Source organism: Zalophus californianus, chromosome X, assembly GCF_009762305.2.
Source record: "Zalophus californianus isolate mZalCal1 chromosome X, mZalCal1.pri.v2, whole genome shotgun sequence".
Taxonomy (NCBI): domain Eukaryota; kingdom Metazoa; phylum Chordata; class Mammalia; order Carnivora; family Otariidae; genus Zalophus; species Zalophus californianus.
Genome location: NC_045612.1, coordinates 55363787 through 55386637, shown reverse-complemented (window position 1 = coordinate 55386637; position 22851 = coordinate 55363787). Strand labels below are relative to the sequence as shown.

Here is a 22851-nt window from a genome sequence, read left to right as displayed (position 1 = left end):
CAGGGTTTGTGATTCATCAGTCTTATATAATACCCAGTGCTCCTGACATTACATACCCTACTTAATGTCCATCACCTAGTTACTGCATCCCCATACCCCCTCCCCTCCAGCAATCCTCAGTTTGTTTCCTATGATTAAGAGATTCTTATGATTGTCTCCCTCTCTGGTTTCATCTTGTTTTATTTTTTACTCCCTTCCCCTATGATCCTCTATTTTGTTTCTTAAATTCCACATATCAGTGAGATCATATGATAATTGCCTTTCTCTGATTGACTTATTTCACTTCACATAATACCCTCTAGTTCCATCCACATCACTGCAAATGGCAAGATTTCATGTTTTTTGATGGCTGAGGAGTATCCCACTGTATGTATATATATATGTGTGTGTTTTTGTGTGTGTGTATATATAAATCCATTTTATTTTTATCCATTCGTCTGTTGATGGACATCTGGGCTCTTTCCATAGTTTGTTTATTGTGGACATTGCTATGATAAACATTGGAGTGCATGTGCCCTTTCGTATCACTATATTTGTATCTTTGGGGTAAATACCCAGTAGGGCAATTGCTGGGTTGTAGGGTAGTCTATTTTCAACTTTCTGAGGAACCTCCATACCGTTTTCCAGAGTGGCTGTACCAGCTTGCATTCCCACCAACACCAATGGTGTAAGAGGGTTCACTTTTCTCTACATCCTTGCCAACATGTGTTGTTTCCTGACTTGTTAATTTTAGCCATTCTGACTGGTGTGAGGTGGTATATCATTGTGGATTCAATTTGTATTTCCCTGATGCTGAGTGATGTAGAGCATTTTTTCATGTGCCTGTTGGCCATTTGTGTGTCTTCTAAATGTGAGAAAGGAGTCCATCAAAATCCTAGAGGAGAACACAGGCAGTAACCTCTTCAACCTTGGCACAGCAACTCCTTGCTAGACAGGTCTCCAAAGGTAAACTAAGGCAAATCGAACTATTGGAACTTCATCAAGATAAAAAGCTTTTGCACAGCAGAGGAAACAGTCGACAAAACCATAAGACAACCAACAGAATGGGAGAAGATATTTGCAAATAGCACATCAGATAAAGGGCTAGTATCCAAAATCTATAAAAAACTTATCAAAATCAACACCCAAAGAACAAATAATCCAGTCAATAAATGGACACAAGACATGAACAGGCATTTCTCCAAAGAGATTCTTTCTTTTAACATTTTTTATTTATTGACTTGAGAGATGAGAGAGAGAGAGAGAGAATGAGAAGGGTGAGGGGCAGAGGGAGAAGCAGACTCCCAGCTTAGCAAGGGCCTGATGTGGGGCCCGATCCTGATACTCCAGGATCACGACCTGAGCTAAAGGCAGATGCTTAACCAACTGAACCACCCAGGTGCCCCAAGAGATTCTTAACAACAGAGAACAAACTGAGAGTTGATTAAGTGATGTGGAGGGGTGATGGGTATTAAAGAGGGCACTTGTAGTGATGAGGATTGTGTTGTATGTAAGTGATGAGTCACTGAATTGTACTCCAGAAAGTAATATTGTACTTTATGTTAACTAACTGAAATTTAAATAAAATAAATAAATGAATAAGAAATACAAATAAAAGACCTTTAAAAAAAGTCTTTTCTAGAGAGAGGGAGAGAGAGAGCATGCACAGGAGCAGAGGGGAGGGGCAGATGAGGAGGGAGAGAGAGAATCACAAGCACGCTCCAAGCTCAGTGGAGAGCCTGACGTGGGGTTCAATCTCATGACCATGATATCAATGCCTGAGCTAAAATCTAGAATTGGATGTTAACTGACTGAGCCACCCAGGATCCCCTAAAAAAAGTAATTTTAAACTTTGTTTCATTAAACAAAAGAAGGAGTTTTAAAAGTTGAATACTATAAAATGATGTTTTGGATTATCCTAACCTAATTTATTTTTGTCCTTGAGATCTCGTTTAATCAAGAATTTTATTTTATGGAGGATATTCTCATGAACATTTCTCATCCTTCTGCTCATTTTGAACACAGAAGTCCATTATTTCAAGCTTCTCTAATGGAATGAAGTAAAATTCTGAAGAGCAGAAGGCTGTTCTACTGAATATTGTCTTAGTTTTTTTTTTTTAAGATTTTATTTATTTATTTGAGAGACAGAGGGAGAGAGAAAGCATGAGAGGGGAGAGGGTCAGAGGGAGAAGCAGACTCCCCGCTGAGCCGGGAGCCTGATGTGGAACTTGATCTTGGGACTCCGGGATCATGACCTGAGCTGAAGGTAGTTGCTTAACCAACTGAGCCACACAGGCACCCGAATATTATCTTAGTTGTAACAGTAACTGACTACTACTATCTTAATCTAATTCCAGTCATCTAATTTTAACATGTTTTTAATCATTTCCCAGTGCACAAAGTCTCGAGAGATAAAAATATGTTTGAAAAATAGACAAAATGCCCAAAGAGCTTAATAACAGGTATTATAGGGAATATATTTCTACACTAATGATAGTAAGGAGGAAAAAAACATGTATTATCTTCTAAAAATTTTATATTGAATTGGTCATTCTGTTATTAACATGGAATTATTTTAAGTCTTCATACTTTCAGAATAATTATAATTTCCAAATCTATGTTTAGTAGATTTTCATTCAGTACCTTTATTAATTTATGATATTTAATATTTTTACTAGGTATGCAATTATGGCAGTAATACTTTTTGCCTTAATTTATCTGAAAAACTTTTGTGAGACTGGAGCTAAAATCCTTGTGATGAAATGGTAATTCCTGTGTGAGGGTGGTGGTAATTACACAAGTCTTTCTATTATCTTAGTTCTCAAACTTATCTATTCCTCCAGTTCCTCTCCAATATAATGGAGAAAATTAAAGTTATCCTTTTCAAACAGGCAGGGGTATTATAAAAAGTAATGAAATAAGAAAAATACATAAAATTTCCTGAGTGCCTTAAAGTATTCCATAAACAAAAGTTAGTGGTTTTGCTCTATAATTTAAGATGAATTGTAGTCTTCCCCAATTTTTTAAAAGTATGATTCACCTTCTTTAAAAAGCTTATTTTATAATTTGAATTTATTTTTCATACATATCTTACACACACGTATATATGTGTATATATATACACACATATGTATATATACATATACAGATAAAAACATGATAGCAACATTCTCCTCAATCAATGTCATTGGCTTCACATTTATTTTTGGATCTAGTTCAATTTAAAACAAACTTCCATTTACCTGCTTTAGCTCATCTCTCTCTCTCTCTTTTTTTTTTTTTTACCTTTCCAAGGATCAAAAATTCATTCAGATAATGTTTGAGAATTCATATATGCCACAATAAGATAATAAGACTTCAAAGGTAGAAATCTCACACTCTTCCTTAAGCCTGCCCTACTGCCCAGCCAGATTCCAGACACTGTATCGCTGTCACTGCCATTTTGCTAAATGGAGGCCCCCGGGCACTAATTACACTGCATGTGTCGTAAAAATGCACAAATTTTCCATGAAAAGCTGTACATCTTTTTCTCTCTGGCGACACTGGCAATTCTCCAGTTAGTTCAATACTTTAAAGGCTGCAGCAGCATGCAAAAGAATTTCATTTCATTTCATTTTGTTTTTTGTTTTTGTTTTTTTTTTTTTTTAAGTTAAGAAAGGTCTCCAGGAGATGGTGAGTTTTATTGTTTTGTCTGGATAGAGGTTTGATTTGCTCTCAAATGTTCCAGGGTGGAGAGACTAGGAAAAAGCACAGGATGCAGAGGTCTATTCAGTGTAATCTCCCTCGTTCTTATCTTCACCATCAACAGAGAGAGCAGCATACTTGCTTGCAGAACTGAACTTGGAAGCTGGATTTTCTTCAGGTTTCTTTGGCTCAGGTGCAGATTTGGAGTCTTGATCCTTTTTGCCATCTTCCCTGTCGGACTCCTTCCAGTGGTCTTTGTTCCCTCCATCTCTGGCACCTCCAATTGACAGTTCTATCCGACCCACTGCTCCACGGGCTGCTCGGGAACCCAGTATCGACTGGAGCCATCTTCCGAAATCGCCACCCTATACTGCTTTTCTAGGGAACTTGCCCTATGATGTGACAGAAGAATCCATTAAGGAATTCTTTAGAAGATTAAATATCAGTGCAGTGCATTTACCACCTGAACCCAGCAATCCAGAGAAGTTGAATGGTTTTGGTTATACTGAGTTTGATTCTTTAGCTCATCTCTTGAATCAAATGTCTCTCTTTCTTCATTTGTCTTGGCCTCCTCCTGGCTCTCCATATGACTATTATATTGCTAATGTGAATATTTTCTCATACACAGAAATTTCTTTATTTACATCTCATTCAAATGCCATTTTAAAAAATTGTCCTGTCCTGTCTTTTTATTCATGATGAAAATTTTTTTCTATTATTTCTTTTCTTGTAAGTCAATCACGGTTCTTTTTGCAGTGGATTCTGTTGGAGAGATATGCAATAACAAGTGTGAAATTTTTATTTTTAATTTTTCTAAATTAAATAGGTTTTAAATATCATTTTTAAAACAGGATATTTGCTAGAACAAGCCTTTTATGGATGTTAGTATGTTTTTCTAGCTTATGAGGGGGCCAAGATATTCTCTGAGGACAGGAGTTTGCTTAGAAGCATCCATTTAAAATAGCATGGCCAGAGAAAAGGAGAACTTCACTGTCAGTAATGAAAATAATTAAGAAAACGATTAACTGAAAAATAAATTTATGCTCTAAACAATTCAGGGATGCATAAATTAAAAAATAAAAACAATTTAATGGATTATATATAAAGTAAGAAGTGTAGAATTTTATAGATTGCTTTTATTTGAACATAGTGTTTTAAGTCATTGAATGATTATATGAATGAATATGATACTGCATATAGCTATCAAAATGTTGGAAAATACAGTTATTATTGTTACAAACTACCAAATATTCAATATTCATCATTATTATTAGTTAATTTATTCAACTAAATTTAAGTATCATTCAAAAAATATAAAATGAAGGTCACCTATTTGATTGAATACACAAAAATTTTAAAATTCTGATGATGACTATTACATTCTCTACTTCATTTAGTGGTATCACATTGCTTTTTCTCTGAGGACTTAAATATTTAACAGATTTTGCTTGTTTCAATAGGCATTTAAACCTTTTCATTTTACTGTGAAAAAAAAAGTGATTCCTAATGGATCAGCTACCGATAGCCATACCATTTCCTTCACTTCTCAGATACATCATTATTCTAGATTCCAAACCCAATATAGAACTCTCTTGAGTTTGAAATCAAAAAAGTAATGATGATCATTCTATCATTTTTAAGCCTTTTAAGGACAACCATTATAATGGCATAGAAATGCATTTTTAAACTAGAAGTATTCATGTACTGGGAAAAACGAAAATTTCCTCATTGTGGATAATATATATGACACTTAATTGGAGCATTGTTGGCCAGCTTGTAAAGAGACTGACCTAGCTTATCCATCTGCAGCTTTTATGATTCTACCATTTCTCTGAAGTCAATTTTTTTTTCCAGAAATCACACCATGAAATTTCAGGCATATTCAGGTGCCTGGAGTTTTTCTTTAGTCCTTCAAACAATGTTTAAGATCAAATATCTAAATGATACAATGTATGGTTTTTATAAAGCTAGAGTTCTCATGTAGAAAACCAGTTTACATGCAAAATAACCAGATTAATAAAACTGAGGTTTTAATTACTCTAACTCTTAGAAATCTGATTTATTATTATTTATCTAAAGATATGATTTCCAGAGCTATATTTGTTTACACAAATATAGTTATACTATGGCAAATTTAAGTAATTTAGAGTAATTTATAATTTTTCTCCACTTGTTTTTGTGGATGTTTTACAAATAGTAATATCATTTCAACTATGTATGGTCTTCTATAATCTAAATTAGTAAAGTTTTGAGGCAAGAAACTGGCTCCTGTCTGAGATAATGTTCTACATACCCCACAAAATAGTGGCTTGCTTGCCTTATTTGGATATTGATGGCTGTGAAAATAGCATTTTACCAAAAAACCTATTGACATTGCCAGACAACTGTGGATTTGGTGAAGCAATTACATGTATATGTATTTTTTTCCATCTTAAGGCATCATGTTTTAGATTAGATAAAGCTGTAAGTAAACATAAACTCTTGCCTTGTATAACTTCAGGAGTTATTCCAAAGTATCTCCATGCTTTGTTTGCTACACAGTTCATTGACAATTGTTTCATCTGATGCAGCTGTTAAGCTTTCTTAAACTTGTGATTGCTTCAATGGGATAGTCATAGTTGATTCATTCATATTTGCAGTGCATTGCCACAATGAATTATCAACAATTCTTTTTACTAACAGCTTTTGTGTTACTATGATATTGGAAGATTTTTTGTTTTTTTTTTTTTTTTTTACAAATAACTGAATGCATAACTCTATACTTTCACATGTTTAGAAACTTCTGTTTCACAAATAGCTGGATTTTCTCTCCTAGGTGTAGTTATCAGTGTTACTTTAAAAGATAACTGCTTAAACCAAGAAACAGAATCTTAAGTTCAGAGAACAAACTGATGGTTACCAGAGGGGATGTGGGTCAGGGGATGGGTTAAATAGTTGATGGGGATTAAGGAGTGCACTTGTGATGACCACAGGGTGTTGTGTGGAAGTGTTGAATCACTATACTGTACACCTGAAACTAATATTGCACAATATGTTAACTACCTGGACTTTAAATAAAAACTTTAAAGAAAAGATAACCATTGGGGGGGTTGGGTAGCTCAGTGGGTTAAGCGTCTACCTTCCACTCAGGTCATGATCTTAAGGTCCGGGGATAGAGCCCTGCATTGGGCTCCCTGCTCAGTGAGGAGTTTGCTTCTCCCTCTACCTCTCCCTTCTGCTTGTGTTTGCTCTCTCTCTCTCTCAAATAAATAAATAAAAATCTTAAAAAAAGATAACTGCTTATTTAATAGCCAATATTTGTAGTTACTTTAAATGTTGCTTTCTCTAATAATTTCCACAGTGGCAGTTGACAAATGGTTTGATCTGTAGAGTTCAGATTCAATTTGTGGATTAAAGAAAGAATTATCCTTGTGTGCCTGCATATAACTTTGTGTATATTTTTACTGCTATTTTATCCTCATGTGGTTTTCTATTTGTGTTATACTAAACAAGTGTGACCACATAATCTACCTCCAAATAAAGACAACTTTGAAAGTTAAAAGGATCCCTCTTAGTTATTAAACGGGGGCAATTAAAATATATAGTCACAATTTATAAAATCCAAAATATCTAGACTACTTCCTTGTTTGCCATTTTACATTTTTTTCTTCTTCCAGAAGATTTGGACTATATTGAGCCACAGAGTTTACACAAACTCAAGCTGCATTCTCCATTTATTTTAGCTGAACAACTCTCAGGTTAAGTTAGCTTAACTGGCAAAAGATTAGTTTGTGAAGAATTACCTGACAATAGACATCCTAACACCAAATCATACAGGGTGAATCCTTTTCTGAGTTGGCATTGTTCATTTATTTTTATTTTTTTAATATTTTATTTATTTATTTGAGAGAGAGAGAATGAGAGAGATAGAGAGCATGAGAGGGAAGAGGGTCAGAGGGAGAAGCAGACTCCCTGCTGAGCAGGGAGCACGATGTGGGACTCGATCCCGGGACTCCAGGATCATGACCTGAGCCGAAGGCAGTTGCTTAACCAACTGAGCCACCCAGGCGCCCGGCATTGTTCATTTAATATAGTGTTTATTAAGGCTAAATATGAAAGATAATGACATGAAAACGTAATTTCATTAAATTATTTTATTTTGGACATAACATTTCCTTAATTATTATTCAAATGTGTGAAGACCATCTATCCATTACTTCTGTGCACTGACTCACAAAAATTAGGAGGGATTAAGCTTTTGGTTAAGGTTCCAAACAACAAAGGTTTCAAGAAGCTAAATGTGTTACCAGTTTCTCCTTTTCTACAGTTTTCACTGAATAGCTATTTAACTGGAGGTCACTTGAGGATAGCCTAAAAAGAGGATAAGCTACACAACCTCTTTCTAAAAAAAAAAAAAAAAAAAAAAAAAAAAAAAAGAATTAGGTGGTAGATCAAGAACCTTCAGTGGTTTCTGTAGAAAAATAAAAACTCTATCTGTATAGAAATATTCTCCAAAAATAATTTTAACAGTTTATATTTTCCTTCATTATACTGGTTTAAGAATAATTGATACCATCAATACAATAACAAATTATACTCTGTTGTTGTTTCTCCATTCACTAACATTAAAAATTATGATGTCACCAATAATCAATTAATTGTTTTCCATCTTATGTTTTGGCTTTCTCCATGGATTTGCCTGGATTTTTCACTCAGGATTTTGGAGACTGTGTGTGTGTGTGTGTGTGTGTGTGTGTTTGTGTGTGTGTGTGTGTGTGTGTGTTTTCACTCAGGATTTTGGAGACTGTGTGTGTGTGTGTGTGTGTGTACATTTATATATGTATATATATACATATATATGTATATATATACATATATAAATATATACATACACCTATAAATATATTTTAAAAGTATAGGGGCACCTGGGTGGCTCAGTCATTAGGCGTCTGCCTTCGTCTCGGGTCTTGATCCCAGGGATCGAGCACCACATTGGGCTCCCTGCTCTGTGGGAAGCCTGCTTCTCCCTCTCCCACTCCACCTGCTTGTGTTCCCTCTCTCACTGTGTCTCTCTTTCTCAAATAAATAAATAAAATCTTTTTTTAAAAAAGTATAAATATGGGCACTTAAGTCAACATCAGAAGATATATTTAGGTATCTTTGCCTACATCTCTATTTAATATGTATATAAATAATGTTTATTCTCATGGTAACTTGAGTGCCTGTGTCCTATTCTAGAGGAGCTGATCATTTTTCTAAAGATAAATTTAAATATTTCCCCCCAAAATGTTCTATATGGATTGACTCATTAAACCGGATATGATGCAGGGCGCCTGGGTGGCTCAGATGGTTAAGCGTCTGCCTTCGGCTCAGGTCATGATCCCAGGGTCCTGGGATCGAGTACCTCATCAGGCTCCCTGCTCCTTGGGAGCCTGCTTCTCCCTCTGCTTCTCTCTCTCTCTCTCTCTCTCTCTCTCTCCCCCTCTGTCTCTCATGAATGAATAAATAAAATCTTTAAAAAAAACCCAGATATGATGCAGAATTCTATTTGAAAATTCAGTTGTGCATATCAGGATTCCTTATCTTTTATGTCACATTATTCATGAAAAGTAAAGCAGGGGCACCTGGCTGGTTCATTTGGAAAAGCATGCAACTCTTGATTTCAGGATCAAGAGTCTGAGCTCCATGTTGGGTGTAGAGATTACTTAAAACTAACTAAATAAGTAAATTGAAAAAAAGTGAAGCAATTCAATGAATTAGTAAACACATTTTAGGTAGGTTTATTTTGAAATTTACCTTTAATTCTTAGAGTTGGCTTAAATACTTTAGCATGGTCCCTAATAAAATAATTGAATTAAAGTATCTAGTTAATAAGGTTGATAGCAATTGTTGCTACAATTCCTAAATAATTCTGGTGATAATATAAATCAAGTTAAATACAAAATGTGGCAGATCATTCAGTTAGTGTAATAATCCAGTGCTTGAGTTTAGAGTCATGATGCAATGAAATGCAACTTGCTTATTATTAGGTTCCTTAACTTTATATTAGTTAAGTGTGCTTCCACTTCTTGGCAGTTTGCCAAAATCACAAACAATTTTGATCAGAAAAAAATATTCTTTTTCAGAAGTTAAAATCAGTACTTACTAGATGTTTACCAGTCTACTATCATTGATAGGGTTTTACTAGAGTTCAAAAATACATATCTAAGTATTGTCCAATTTTTGAGAAATTATGATTTTATTAGAATTATTAGAATTATAATTCAGCAATCAAAACACAACTTCAAAGTCTAGGTTATTGGAATTGAGGATGTAGTGTAGTAGGAGGGCCCTGTGTTTGCCTTGTCCCTTGAACACAGCTAAAAAATATCAAATCATTCTGAACACCCAAGAAATTGATCTGAGGACTGAGAGAAAAAACTGCACAAATAGAAGGAGACAAAAGGACACATCATGGAAAGTAGGAGGTGTGGAGATGTGATTTAGGGGAAAAAAGGGATTGTGGGTCCTGCAAAGGAGAGGGGTTCCTGATAATGGAGAGAGGAAGGGGGGAGAACAGCACACAGGGGATTGTACAAGAAAAACATTTCCTCAAAGCTATTGACTGGGAAAAAAAAGAGGGTTATTATTATGAATTTTTACAACCAGTGGAGCTCAAACATGAGTTTTAGAAATCTGCACCATGGTCAGTGTGGAGAATGGTGGGCACAGGGATGCTCCTGTGGAGAAGGAGGGCAGAGGCTAGGGAATGAATGGCACCATCTCAGGGTCTCTTGGGAAGCAATGGGAGACATTTTCCTCTTCTTGGACTACATCTGGGAGAGGTGGCATGCCTCTCAGGGGACAAAAGAGCTGAAGAGCTGGTGGGTGGCATAGCATTGCCTTGCTCCTTAGCATAGGGGCAGAGACACCTGCTGAGAGCAGCTAACCTGGATGCTGGCTTTTTGCTGTGCACTTTTCTAAACTTCAACCCCCTGTGCATTTGGTGTGATGCCCTTCTGGGACAAACCACACCAGCACCAGCACCAGCATGGTGACATCTTCCCCCCAGAGGACCAGCATGGGTCTGTGCTGCTCCAGGACCCTAAAGTTGGGAGTTTTGAAACTCAGCCAGCATGTCTGAAATAAAACACAGATGCACTGCACTGCTGGGTGGGTAGATGGCTGGACACGGATGGGCTGAAGGCAGGGATCTGAGGGATGCCTGGGACACATGAAGGGAGATAGTTCAGTCTTCAGTGAGGGCTCCTAGGACAACACCAGGCACGGACTCCCCACTCTGGAGATGAGGGAGAAGGCTGGCACCATTGTTCTACCCTGTGCATCAGCATGTACCATCTTCAGTAGGCAGAATAGTGCCAACAGTGGGGACCTCAGCAGCTTACATCAACCCCACCCTTCTGCAATCTGCAGGTGTTTCTTTACTAGAGCAAGTGTGCCTGAGACACAGAACAGTGGGCCCCTCCCCAAGAAGACCAGAATAAACTCCCCTTACACACCAAGTATACTGACCATAGAGTGCTGCAAAACTTCAGCTTTAGTGGTAATAGGATCTGGCCTCTTTTAACAAGCAGACAAGAGCATACTTTTTTAAAACTGGCCACACTCTGGCCAAGGTCCATACACTTCCCACTGCAGGCAAGGAGAACCTCTGCAGAGGACTTAACTGAGGGAAAGTGCAGCCAAAACACAGCAGCAGAATGCACATACCATACACCAGAAACACTTCCTGAAATGTGAGGCCCTGTATAGTATGCAACCTCTTCTCAATAAAGCCATTACTTTCAGAAGCAGGAAGCACAGTAGGTTTTCCTAGCCCAGAGACAGAGACTTAGACAAAATACCAAGATGGAGTAATTCATCCCAAAAGAAAGAACAAAGAAAAGTCACTGCCAGGGTTCTAATCAAAGCAGATATAAGTAATGGGCCTGGTCCAGAATATAAAACAACAATAATAAGGATCCTAGTTGGGCTTGAGAAAAACATGAGAGACACCAGGGAGTCAGTCCCTTAACAAAGAGATAAATGTAAAAACTAGTTAGGCTGAAATGAAAATTGCTAAAACTGGGATGCAAAATCAACTGTCGTAATGACTGCAAGGATGGAAGAAGCAGAGAAATGAATAAGTGATATGGAAGAAAAATTTTGGAAAATAATGAAGCTGCAAAAAGAGGGAAAGAAAAATATGAGATCACAAATGTATACTTAGGGAATTCATCAACTCCATAAAGCATAGTAACATTCATATGATAGAAGTCCCAGAAGAAGAGAGGGGAAAAGGGGACAGGAGGTTTATTAGAGTAATTATAACTGAAAACTTCCCTAATCTGGGGAAGGAAATAAACATCCAAATCCAGGAGGCACAGAGAATTTCCATCAAAATCAGCAAAGAAATTATAGACATTATTGGCAATATAGACATTGTGAAAATGTCTATAATGCCCAAAGCAATCTACTCACATAAAGCAATCCCTATCAAAATACCAACAGCATTTTTCACAGAGATAGAACAAACAGTCCAACAATTTGTCTGGAACCACAAAAGACCCCAAATAATCAAAGCAATCTTGAAAAAGAAAAGCAAAGTTGGAGGCATCACAATTCCGGGCTTTTAGCTATATTACAAAGCTGTAGTCATCAAGACAGTATGGTGTTGGCACATAGACAGACACAAATCAGTGGAACAGAATAGAAAATCCAGAAATGAACCCACAACTATATGGTCAACTAATTTTCAACAAAGCAAGATAGACTATCCAATGGAAAAATGACAGTCTCTTCAACAAATAGTGTTGGGAAAAATGGACAGCCACATGTAGAAGAATGAAACTGGACCGCTTTCTTACACCATACACAAAAATAAATTCAAAATGGATGAAATATCTAAATGTGAGGAAGGAAACCATCAAAGTCTTAGAGGATAACACAGGCAGCATCTTCTTTTTTTAACTTTTTTAAAAAAATTTTATTTATTTAGGAGAGAGAGAGAGAGAGTGAGCATAAGCAGGGGGAGGGGCAGAGGGGGAGAAATTCAAGCAGACTCCCTGCTGAGTGGGGGACTATTCATGTCTTATGCTCATTTCTTAACTAGATGATTGGAGTTTTGGGGGTGTTGAGTTTGATAAGTTCTTTATAGATTTTGGATACTAACCCTTTATCAGATATGTCACTTGCAAATATCTCTCCCATTCTGTAGGTTGTCTTAGGTTTGTTGATTCTTTCCTTCACTGTGTGGAAGCTTTTTATCTTAATGAAGTCCAAATAGTTCATTTTTGCTTTTGTTGTCCTTGTCTCTGGCGAGATTTCTAGGAGGGACTTGCTGCCCATGTTCTCCTCTAGGATTTTGATGGTTTCCTTTCTCACATTTAGGTATTTCATCCATTTTGAATCTATTTTTATGTATGGTTTAAGAAGTGATCCAGTTTCATTCTGCACATTGCTGTCCAGTTTTCCCAACACCATTTGTTGAAGAGAGTGTCTTTTTATCCATTGGATGTTTTTCTTCCTTTGTCAAAGATTAGTTGGTCACCTAGTTGTGGATCCGTTTCTGGGCTTTCTCTTCTGTTTCTTTGATCTATGTGTTTGTTTTTGTGCCAGTACCATACCGTCTTTATCACTACAGCTTTGTAATATACCTTGAAGTTCAGAATTTTGATGCCTCCAACTTTGCTTTTCTTTCTCAAGATTACTTTGGATATTTGGGGTGAAATAAATAGGCATATGGATGAGCAATGAAGAAGTAAAACTTTCACTATTCACAGATTACATGATATTCTATTTAGAACACCTGAAAGACTCCATCAAACATGGAGTCTTGATAGTTTTCAGAATACAGATCTCTTACCTCTTTGGTAATGTTTATTCCTAGGTATATTATGGTTTTGGTGCAATTGTAAATAAGATAAATTCCTTGTTCTTGTTTGTTTGTTTTCCTGCTGCTTCATTACTGGTGTATAGAAATTCAACAGATTTCTAGCGGTACCTGGGTGGCTCAGTCAGTTGAGCATCCAGCTCTTGGCTTTGGCCCAGATCATGATTTCATGGGATGGGGGATAGAGCCCTGATTAGGCTCTATGCTCAGCAGAGAGTCCGCTTGAAGTTTCTTTCCCTCTGCCCTTCTCCCCATACTCTCTCTCTCTTTCTCTAAAATAAATGATTAAATCTTAAAAGATAAATGCAACAGATTTCTATATGTTGATTTTTTTTATCTTTCAACTTTATTGAAATCCTGTATTGGTTCTACAGTTTTTTTGGTGAAGTCTTTCAGGTGTTCTACATAGAGTATTGTGTCATCTGCAAATAGTGAAAGTCTGACTTCCTCATTGCTGATTTGGATGTCTTTTATTTGTTGTTGTTGTCTGATTGCTGAAGTTAGGACTTCCCTACTATGTTAAATAACAATGGTGAGAGTGGACTTCCCTGTCTTGTTCCTAACCATAGAGAAAAAGGTCTCAGATTTTCCACATTGAGGATGATATTAGCTGTGAGTCATTCAAATATGGCCTTTATGATATTGAGGTATGTTCCCTCTATCCCTACTCCGTTGAGGATTTTTATCAAGAATGGATACTGTACTTTGTTAAATGTTATTTCTGCATCTATTGAGAGGATCATATGGTTCTTATACTTTCATTTTTAATGTGGTATATGACATTGATTGATTTGTGAATATCGAACCTCTGTTTATAGCCCAGAAATAAATCCAACTTGATCATGATTAATAATTCTTTTAATGTACTGTTGGATTCGATTTGCTAGTATTTTCTTGAGAATATTTGCATCCACATTCATCAGGGATATTATCCTGTAATTCTCCTTTTCAGTGAGGAGAATCTGAAATCAAGGTAAAGCTGGCCTCATAGAATGAGTTTGGAAGTTTTCCTTTCATTTCTATTCTTTTGGAACAGTTTCAGAATAGGTATTAACATTTTTTAAGAAGATTTTATTTATTTATTTGAGAGACAGAGAGAGCGAGCATGAGTGGGGGAGAGGTAGAGGGATGAGCAGACTTCCTGCTGAGCATGGAACCTGACATGGGGCATGATCCCAGGACCCTGAGTTCATGACCTAAGCTGAAGTCAGACATTTAACTGACTTGAGTCATCCAGGCACTCCAGGTATTAACTCTTTTTTTTTAAAGTTTGGTGGAATTCCCCTGGGAAGCCATCTGGCCCTGGAGTTTTGTTTGTTCAGAGATTGTTGATTACTGATTCAAATCATTTGCTGGTTATGGCTCTGTTCAGGTTTTCTATTTCTTCCTGTTTCAGGTTTGGTAGTTTATATGTTTTTGGAAATTTATCCATTTTTTCCAGATTGCCCAATTTGTTGGCATATAATTCTTAATAATATCCTTTGAAAATTGTTTGTATTTATGTGTTGTTTGCAATCTGTCCTTTTTCATTCATGATTTTACTTATTTGGGGTCCTTTCTTTTTTTATTTTCATATATCTGGCTAGGGGTTTAACAATTTTATTCATTCTTTCAAAGAACCAGCTCCTTGTTTCATTGATCTGTTCCACTATTTTTGTTTCTTTTGTTTGTTTCTATAACCTTTATTTCAGCTCTAATCTTCATTATTTATCTTCTTCTGCTGGCTTTAGACTTTATTTACTGTTCCTTTTCTAGGTCCTTTAGGAGTAAGATTAGGTTGTGTATTTGAGAAATTTCTTGTTTCTTATGTTAGGTTTGTATTGCTATATATTTCCTTCTTATGATGGCTTTTTTTTTTCTTTTTTAGAAGTCTATTATTTCTTTTTTTGAATTTAATTTTATTATGTTATCTTAATCACCATACAGTACATCAATAGTTTTTAATGTGATGATCCATGATCCACTGTTTTCGTGTAACAACCAGTGCTCCATGAAGAACGTGCCCACTTTAATACCCAGCACCGGGCTAAGCCCTCCCCTCAGCCCCTCCCCTCTAAAACCCTCAGTTTGTTTCTCAGAGTCCATAGTCTGTCATGGTTCATCTCTCCCCCCGATCCCCCCCCTTCATTTTTCCCTTCCTTCTCCTAATGTCCTCCATGCTATTCTTTGTGTTCCACAAATAAGTGAAACCATATGATAATTGACTTTCTCTGCTTGATTTATTTCACTTAGCATAATCTCCTCCAGTCCCATCCCTGTTGATGGAAAAGTTGGGTATTCATCCTTTCTGATGGCTGAGTAATATTCCATTGCATATATGGACCACATCTTCTTTAGCTATTCATCTGTGAAGGGCATCATGGCTCTTTCCACAGTTTGGCTATCGTGGACATTGCTGCTATGAACATTGGGGTGCATATGGCCCTTCTTTTCACTACATCTATGTCTTTGGGATAAATATCCAGAAGTGCAATTGCTGTGTCATAGGGTAGCTCTATTTTTAGTTTTTTGAGGCACCTCCACACTGTTTTCCAAAGAGGCTGTACCAACTTGCATTCCCACCAACAGTGTAAGAGGGTTCCCCTTTCTCCACAACCATTCCAACATTTGTTGTTTCTTGCCCTGTCAATTTTTGCCATTCTAACTGGTGTAAGGTAGTATCTCAATGCTGTTTCCATTTGATTTTCCCTGATGGCTAATGATGATGAATATTTTTTCATGTGTCTGTTAGCCATTTGTATATCTTCTTCGGAGAAGTGTCTGTTAATGTCTTCTGCCCGTTTCTTGACTGGATTATTTGTTTTTTGGGTGTTGAATTTGAGAAGTTCTTTATAGGTCTTGGATACCAGCCCTTTATCTGTAGTGTCATTTGCAAATATCTTCTCCCATTCTGAGGGTTGCCTCTTTGTTTTGTTGACTATTTCCTTTGATGTGCAGAAGCTTTTTATCTTGCTGAAGTCCCAAAGTTCATTTTTGCTTTTGTTTCACTAGCTTTTGGAGATGTATCTTGAAAAGAGTTGCTGTGGTTGATGTCAAAGGGGTTATTGCCTATGTTCTCCTCTAAGACTTTGATGGATTCCTGTTTCCCTTTGAGGTCTTTCATCCATTTTGAATTTATTTTTGTGTATGGTGTTAAAGAATGGTCGAGTTTCATTCTTCTGCATGTGGCTGTCCAATTTTCACAGCACCATTTATTGAAGAGACTGTCTTTTTTCCATTGCATATTTTTTCCTGCTTAGTTGAAGACTATTTGACCATAGAGTTGAGGGTCCATATCTGGGCTCTTTATTCTGTTCCATTGGTCTGTGTCTGTTTTTGTGAGAGTACCATGCTATCTTGGTGATCACTGCTTGATAATATAGCTTAAAATCAGGCAATGTGATGGCCCCAGCTTTGTTTTGTTTTTTCAAAATTTCCTTGGCGATTCAGGGTCTTTTCTGATTCCATACAAATTTTAGGATTCTTTGTTCCAGCACGTTGAAAAATGTCTTTGGAATTTTGATTGGAATGGCATTGAAGGTATAGTTTGCTCTGGGTAGCATAGACATTTTAACAATGTTTATTCTTCCAATCTGTGAGCATGGAATGTTTTTCCATCTTTTTGTGTCTTCTTCAATTTCCTTCATGAGTGTTCTGTATTTCCTAGAGTACAGATCTTTTACCTCTTTGTTTAAGTTTATTCCAAGGTATCCTATGGCTTTTGGTGCTATTGTAAATGGAATCATTTCTCTAATTTCTCTTTCTACAGTTGCATTGTTAGTGCATAAGAAAGCAACTGATTTCTGTGTATTGATTTTGTATCCTGCCACATTACTGAATTGCTGTATGAGTTCTAGTAGTTTGGGGGCGGAGTCTTTTGGGTTTTCCACAAAAAGTTTCATGTCATCTGTGAAAAGAGAGAGTTTGACCTCTTATTTGCCAATTTGAATACCTTTTATTTCTTTTTGTTTTCTGATTGCTGTTGATAGGACTTCTAGTACTATCTTCAACAATAGTGGCGAGAGTGGGCATCATTGACGTGTTCCTGATCTTAAGGGAAAGGCTCTCAGCTTTTCCCATTGAGGATGATATTTGCTGTGGGTTTTTTAGAGGTGGATTTTATGAACTTCAGGAATGTTCCTTCTATCCTTATACTCTGAATAGTTTAAATCAGGAAAAGATGTTGTATTTTGTCAAATGATTTTTCTGCATCAGTTGAGAGGACCATATGGTTCTTCCTCCTCTTATTAGTGTGTTCTATCACATTGATTGGTTTGCAAATGTTGAACCATCCTTGCATCCCGGGGATAAATCCCACTTGATTGTGGTGGATGATCCTTTTAATTTATTGGTGGATCCTATTAGCTAGGATTTTTTTAAAGATTTTATTTATTTATTAGAGAGAGATAGAGAGAAAGCACAAGCAGCGGGAGTGGCAGTCAGAGGGAGAAGCAGGCTCCTCGCTAAGCAAGGAGCCCGATGAGGGACTCAATTCCAAGATCCTGGGATCATGACCTGAGCTTAAGGCAGACACTTAACCAACTGAGCTACCCAGGCGTCCCTTAGCTAGGATTTTGTTGAGGATTTTGGAATCCATATTTATCAGGGATGTCAGTCTGAAATACTCCTTTTTGATGGGGTCTTTGCCTGGTTTGGGGATTAAGGTAATGCTGGCCTCATAGAATGAGTCTGGAAGCTTCTGTTCTGTTTCTATTTTTTGAAACAGCTGCAGGAGATTAGGTATTATTTCTTCATTGAATGTTTGGTAGAATCCCCAGGGAATCCATCAGACCCTCGACTTGTTTTTTGGGAGTTTTTGGATCACTGTTTCAATCTCGTTACTGGTTATTGGCCTATTCAGGTTGTCAATTTCTTCCTGTTTCAGTCTTGGTAGCTTATAGTTTCCAGGAAGGCCTCCATTTCATCCAGATTGCTCAGTTTATTGGCATATAGTTATTTATAATAATTTCTAATAATTGTTTCTATTTCCTTGGTGTTAGTCGTGATCTCTCCCCTTTCATTAATAATTTTAATAATTTGGGTCCTTTCTCTTTTCTTTTGGATAAATCTGGCCAGTGGTTTATCGATCTTATTAATTATTTCAAAGAACCAGCTTCTAGATTTGTTGATCTGATCTACTGTGTTTCTGGTTTCTAATTCATTAATTTCTGCTCTAATCTTAATTATTTATCTTCTAATGTGTGGCTTAGGCATCGCTTGTTTCTTTTTGTCTAGTTCTTTAAGGTGTAGAGTTAGTTGGTGAATTTGTGATTTTTCTGTTTTTTTGAGTGAGGCTTGGATGGCTATGTATTTCCCCCATAGGACAGCCTTTGCAGTACCCCATAGGTTTTGGACTGATGTGTTTTCATTCTCATTGGTTTCTATGAATTGTTTAAGTTATTCTTTGATTTCCTGGTTGACCCAAACAGTCTTGAGCAGAGTGGTCTTTAGCTTCCAAGTGTTTGAATTTCTGCCAATTATTTTCTTGTGATTGAGTTCCAGTTTTAAAACACTGTGGTCTGAGAATATGCAAGGAATAATCTCAATATTTTGGTATCAGTTGACACCTGATTTGTGACCTAGTATGTGGTCTATTCTGGAGAAAGTTCCATGTGCATTCGAAAAGAATGAGTATTCTGTTGTTTTAGGGTGGAATGTTTTGTAAATATCTATGAGGTCCATCTGGTCCAGTGTAACATTCAAAGCTCTTGTTTCTTTGTTGATTTTCTGCTTAATCTGTCCATTCCTTAGAGTGGAGTATTGAGGTCTCCTACAATTAATGCATTGTTATCAATATGACTCTTTATTTTGGTTTACAGTTGGCTTATGTAGATGGCTGCTCCCATGTTGGGGGCGTAGATATTTACAGTTGTTAGATCTTCTTGTTCGATAAACCCTTTAAGAATGATATAGTGTCTTTCTGTGTCTCTTAACTACAGTCTTTAGTTTTAAAATCTAATTTGTCTGATACAATAATTGCTACCCCCAGCTTTCTTTTGAGGTCCATTTTCATGGAAAATGGATCTCCATCCCTTCACTTTCAGTCTGGATGTATCTTTAGGTTCAAAATGAGTCTCTTGTAGGCAGCATATGAATGGGTCCTGTCTTTTTATCCAATCTGCAACCCTGTGCCGTTTTACGGGAGCATTTAGGCTGTTCATGTTGAGAGTCATTATGGAAAGATATGAATTAATTGTCATCATGTTGCCTGTGAAAATCTTGTTTTTATAGATTGTCCCTGTAAATTTTTGTTGCATATCACTCCTGGGGTCTTTCTCCTTTTATAGAACCCCCCTTAATATTTCTTACAGGGCTGGCTTAGTGGTCACATATTCTTTCAGCTTCTGCCAGTCTTGGAAGCTCTACATCTCTCCATCCATTCTAAATGACAGCCTTGCCAGATAAAGTATTCTTGGCTGCCTATTTCTCTCGTTTAGTACCCTGAATATGTCTTGCCAGGCCTTTCTGGCTTGCCAGGTCTCTGTGGATAGGTCTGACGTTATTCTGATCTTCCTCCCTCTGTACGTAAGGAATCTCTTCCCCCTAACTGCCCTCAAGATAGTTTCCTTGGTTCTATAATTTGTGATTTTTACTATTACACACCAGGGTGTTGGCCTGTTTTCCTTGATCTTGGGAGGGGTCCTCTCTGCCTCTAGGACATGAATGTTTGTTTCATTCCCCAGATTAGGGTAGTTCTCAGCTACGATTTGCTCAAATATACCTTCTAGTCCTCTCTGTCTCTCTACCCCCTCCAGGATTCCAATAATTCTGGCATTGGAACTTTTCATGGTTTCACTTACGTCTCTGATTCTATTTTCATGGATTCTGAGTTGTTTTTTCCTGGCCTCCTCTTTTCCCTTTTTACCCATTAAATTGTCTTCCATGTCACAAACTCGTTCTTCTGCCTCACTTACCATAGCTTTTAGATTATCTGCATTAGATTGGATCTCACTGGTAGCATTTTTAAGTTCTGCCAATTCAGCTTTCATTTCTGCCCTTAGAGACTCTATGTTGGCATTAATTGATTTCTCCATTCTAGTTGTTTACACAACTGCTATCCTGAATTCCATCTCTGACATCTTGGTTATATCTGAATCCATTTGTAAATCTGTGGCATGTCATAATCTCTGAGTTTTTCCTATTTGGGGGGTTCCTCCTCCTAGTCATTCTGTTGATGGGTGGTTGAAGGAATGTATAGAGTCCAAATTTTCAATACAACCCAAGCAAGATGCACCTGTTTTATAGGGACATTATGGTTGCTGCCCTATTGTTTTCCCAGCCTGTCTTCTGAGGGAGGGGCTTGCCATGGTGTTACACAGGCAACCCTGTTTGGGCTGAGTTGTCTTGCCCTCTGTGGCGGGTGATGGGCTCAGTGGGAACTGGTTTTTGGGGGCTTTCGTTTTCTAGTGGTTTTCTCTGGTGGCTTTCTGCATATCTTCCAAGAGTCAGAGCAGAAGAGACCATTTCCAACCCTCTGCCTCAGAGCAGAGAGACCGCAGTCTGTTCTTCAGTGAGCTTTCCAGGCCACACTGTCTCCATTTCTGTCTGTGCTGCTATATACTGCAGCGTCCTGGGTTTTGCACCCTTCTGCAGTGCTCCCAGTCCTCGCCTCCAGGTCAGGGCATGTCTCTGCCCTATGTACTTCTAAAACCACCAGCCACCCCCAGTTCGCACTTGCAGCCCCTCCGCTCTGGGTTTCTGTGTGGGAGGTTGCCCTAAAGTCCTTTCCCTGCTGCTACCTGTCTGAGAGTCTGTGCCCTGTCCCCAGTGCTGGAGGCTATTGCTCACCAGTGGTGTAGGATCTCCACGGCTGGGCTCCCTCCCACTGCCATTTATCCTCCAATATCCTCCTGCAGAATTACGGCTCCCCATTTCATACCTCAAAACCAACCACCTGCGATATTCTGTTTTTTGAGATCCAGATCTATCTTCTTACATCTCAGTCTGGTTTCCTGGGTGTTCAGAGTGGTCTGGTAGATATCCAGCTCAATTCTGGGGACCAGTTGGAATCAGGTCCCCTACTCCTCTGCCATCTTTTCCTTCACCCCTAAAAATACATTTTATTTTCTCTTAGGACTGCTTTTGCTGCATCCCAAAGGTTTTGGAATGTTGTGTTTATTTTCATTTGCTTCCATGTGTTTTTTTTTTTGTTGTTTCTTTTTTTAATTTCCTGGTTAAACCATTCATTTTTTAGTAGGATATTCTTTAACATCCATGTATTTGTGGTCTTTCCAAATTTTTTCTTGGTATTGGTTCACGTTTCATAACATTGTGGTCAGAAATGATGCATGGTATGATTTCAATCTTTTTATAATTATTGAGGCCTGATTTGTGACCCAGTATGTAATCTATTCTGGAGAACGTTCCATTTACACTAGAAAAGAATGTCTATTCTGCTGCTTGAGGATGAAATGTTCTGAATATATCTGTGAAGTTCATCTGGTCCAGTGTGCCGTTCAATGCCATTGTTCCCTTGCTGATTTTCTGCTTAGATGGTCTGTCCATTTTATGTATGTGGGGGGTTAAAAGTCCCTACTACTATTGTATTGTTATCAGTGATTTACTTTATGCTGGCTATTAACTGATTTATATAATTGGGTGCTCCCATGCTGGGGGCATAAATATTTATAATTGTAGATCTTCTTGTTGGACAGACCCCTTTATTATGATATAGTGTCCTTCTTCATCTTTTGTTACAGTTTTTGTTTCAATATTTAGTTTTTCTGATAGGTATGACTACTCTGGCTTTCTTTTGATGTCCATTAGCATGATAGATAGTTCTTCATCCCCTCAGTTTCAATCTGCAGGTGCCTTCAGGTCTAAAATGAATATCTGTAGGCAGCATACAGATGCTTCTTGTTTTTTATCCATTCTGGTACCCTATAATTTTTGTTTTAACTGTTTAGCACATTTGCATTCGGAGTGATTTTTAATTGATATTAACTTAATGTCATTGTATTACCTATAGAGTTGGTGTTTCTGGTGATGTTCTCTGGTCCTTTCTATTTTTTGTTATTTTTGGTCTTTTCTTCCCCACTCCAGCGTCCCCCTTAAAATTTCTTGTGGGGCTGTTTTAGTGATCATAAACTCCTTTAGTTTGTGTTTGTCTGGGAAATGCTTTATCTCCCCTTCTAATCTGAATGACAACCTTTCTGGATAATGTACTTTGCTGCATTTTTTTTTTCCATTCAGCACATTGAATATATAATTCCACTTCCTTCTGGCTTACCGAGATTCTGTGGAGATATCTGCTGCTAACCTTATTTGTCTTCCCTTATAAGTTAGGGATTTCTTTTCCTTTGCTCCATTCAGGATTCTTTCCTTATCTGTATTTTTGTACTGAGGTATGTCTTGGTGTT

At 37.4% G+C, this 22851-nt stretch overlaps 1 protein-coding gene and 1 pseudogene across 2 annotated transcripts in view; one reads left to right on the top strand and one right to left on the bottom strand.

The window, feature by feature from the left end:
• LOC113931176 overlaps positions 1-4011 on the bottom strand; it is a 33631-nt pseudogene extending 29620 nt beyond the window's left edge.
• Positions 1-22851, top strand: part of PCDH11X (protocadherin 11 X-linked) — a 649257-nt gene that overhangs the window by 102279 nt on the left and 524127 nt on the right. The window lies entirely within an intron of this gene.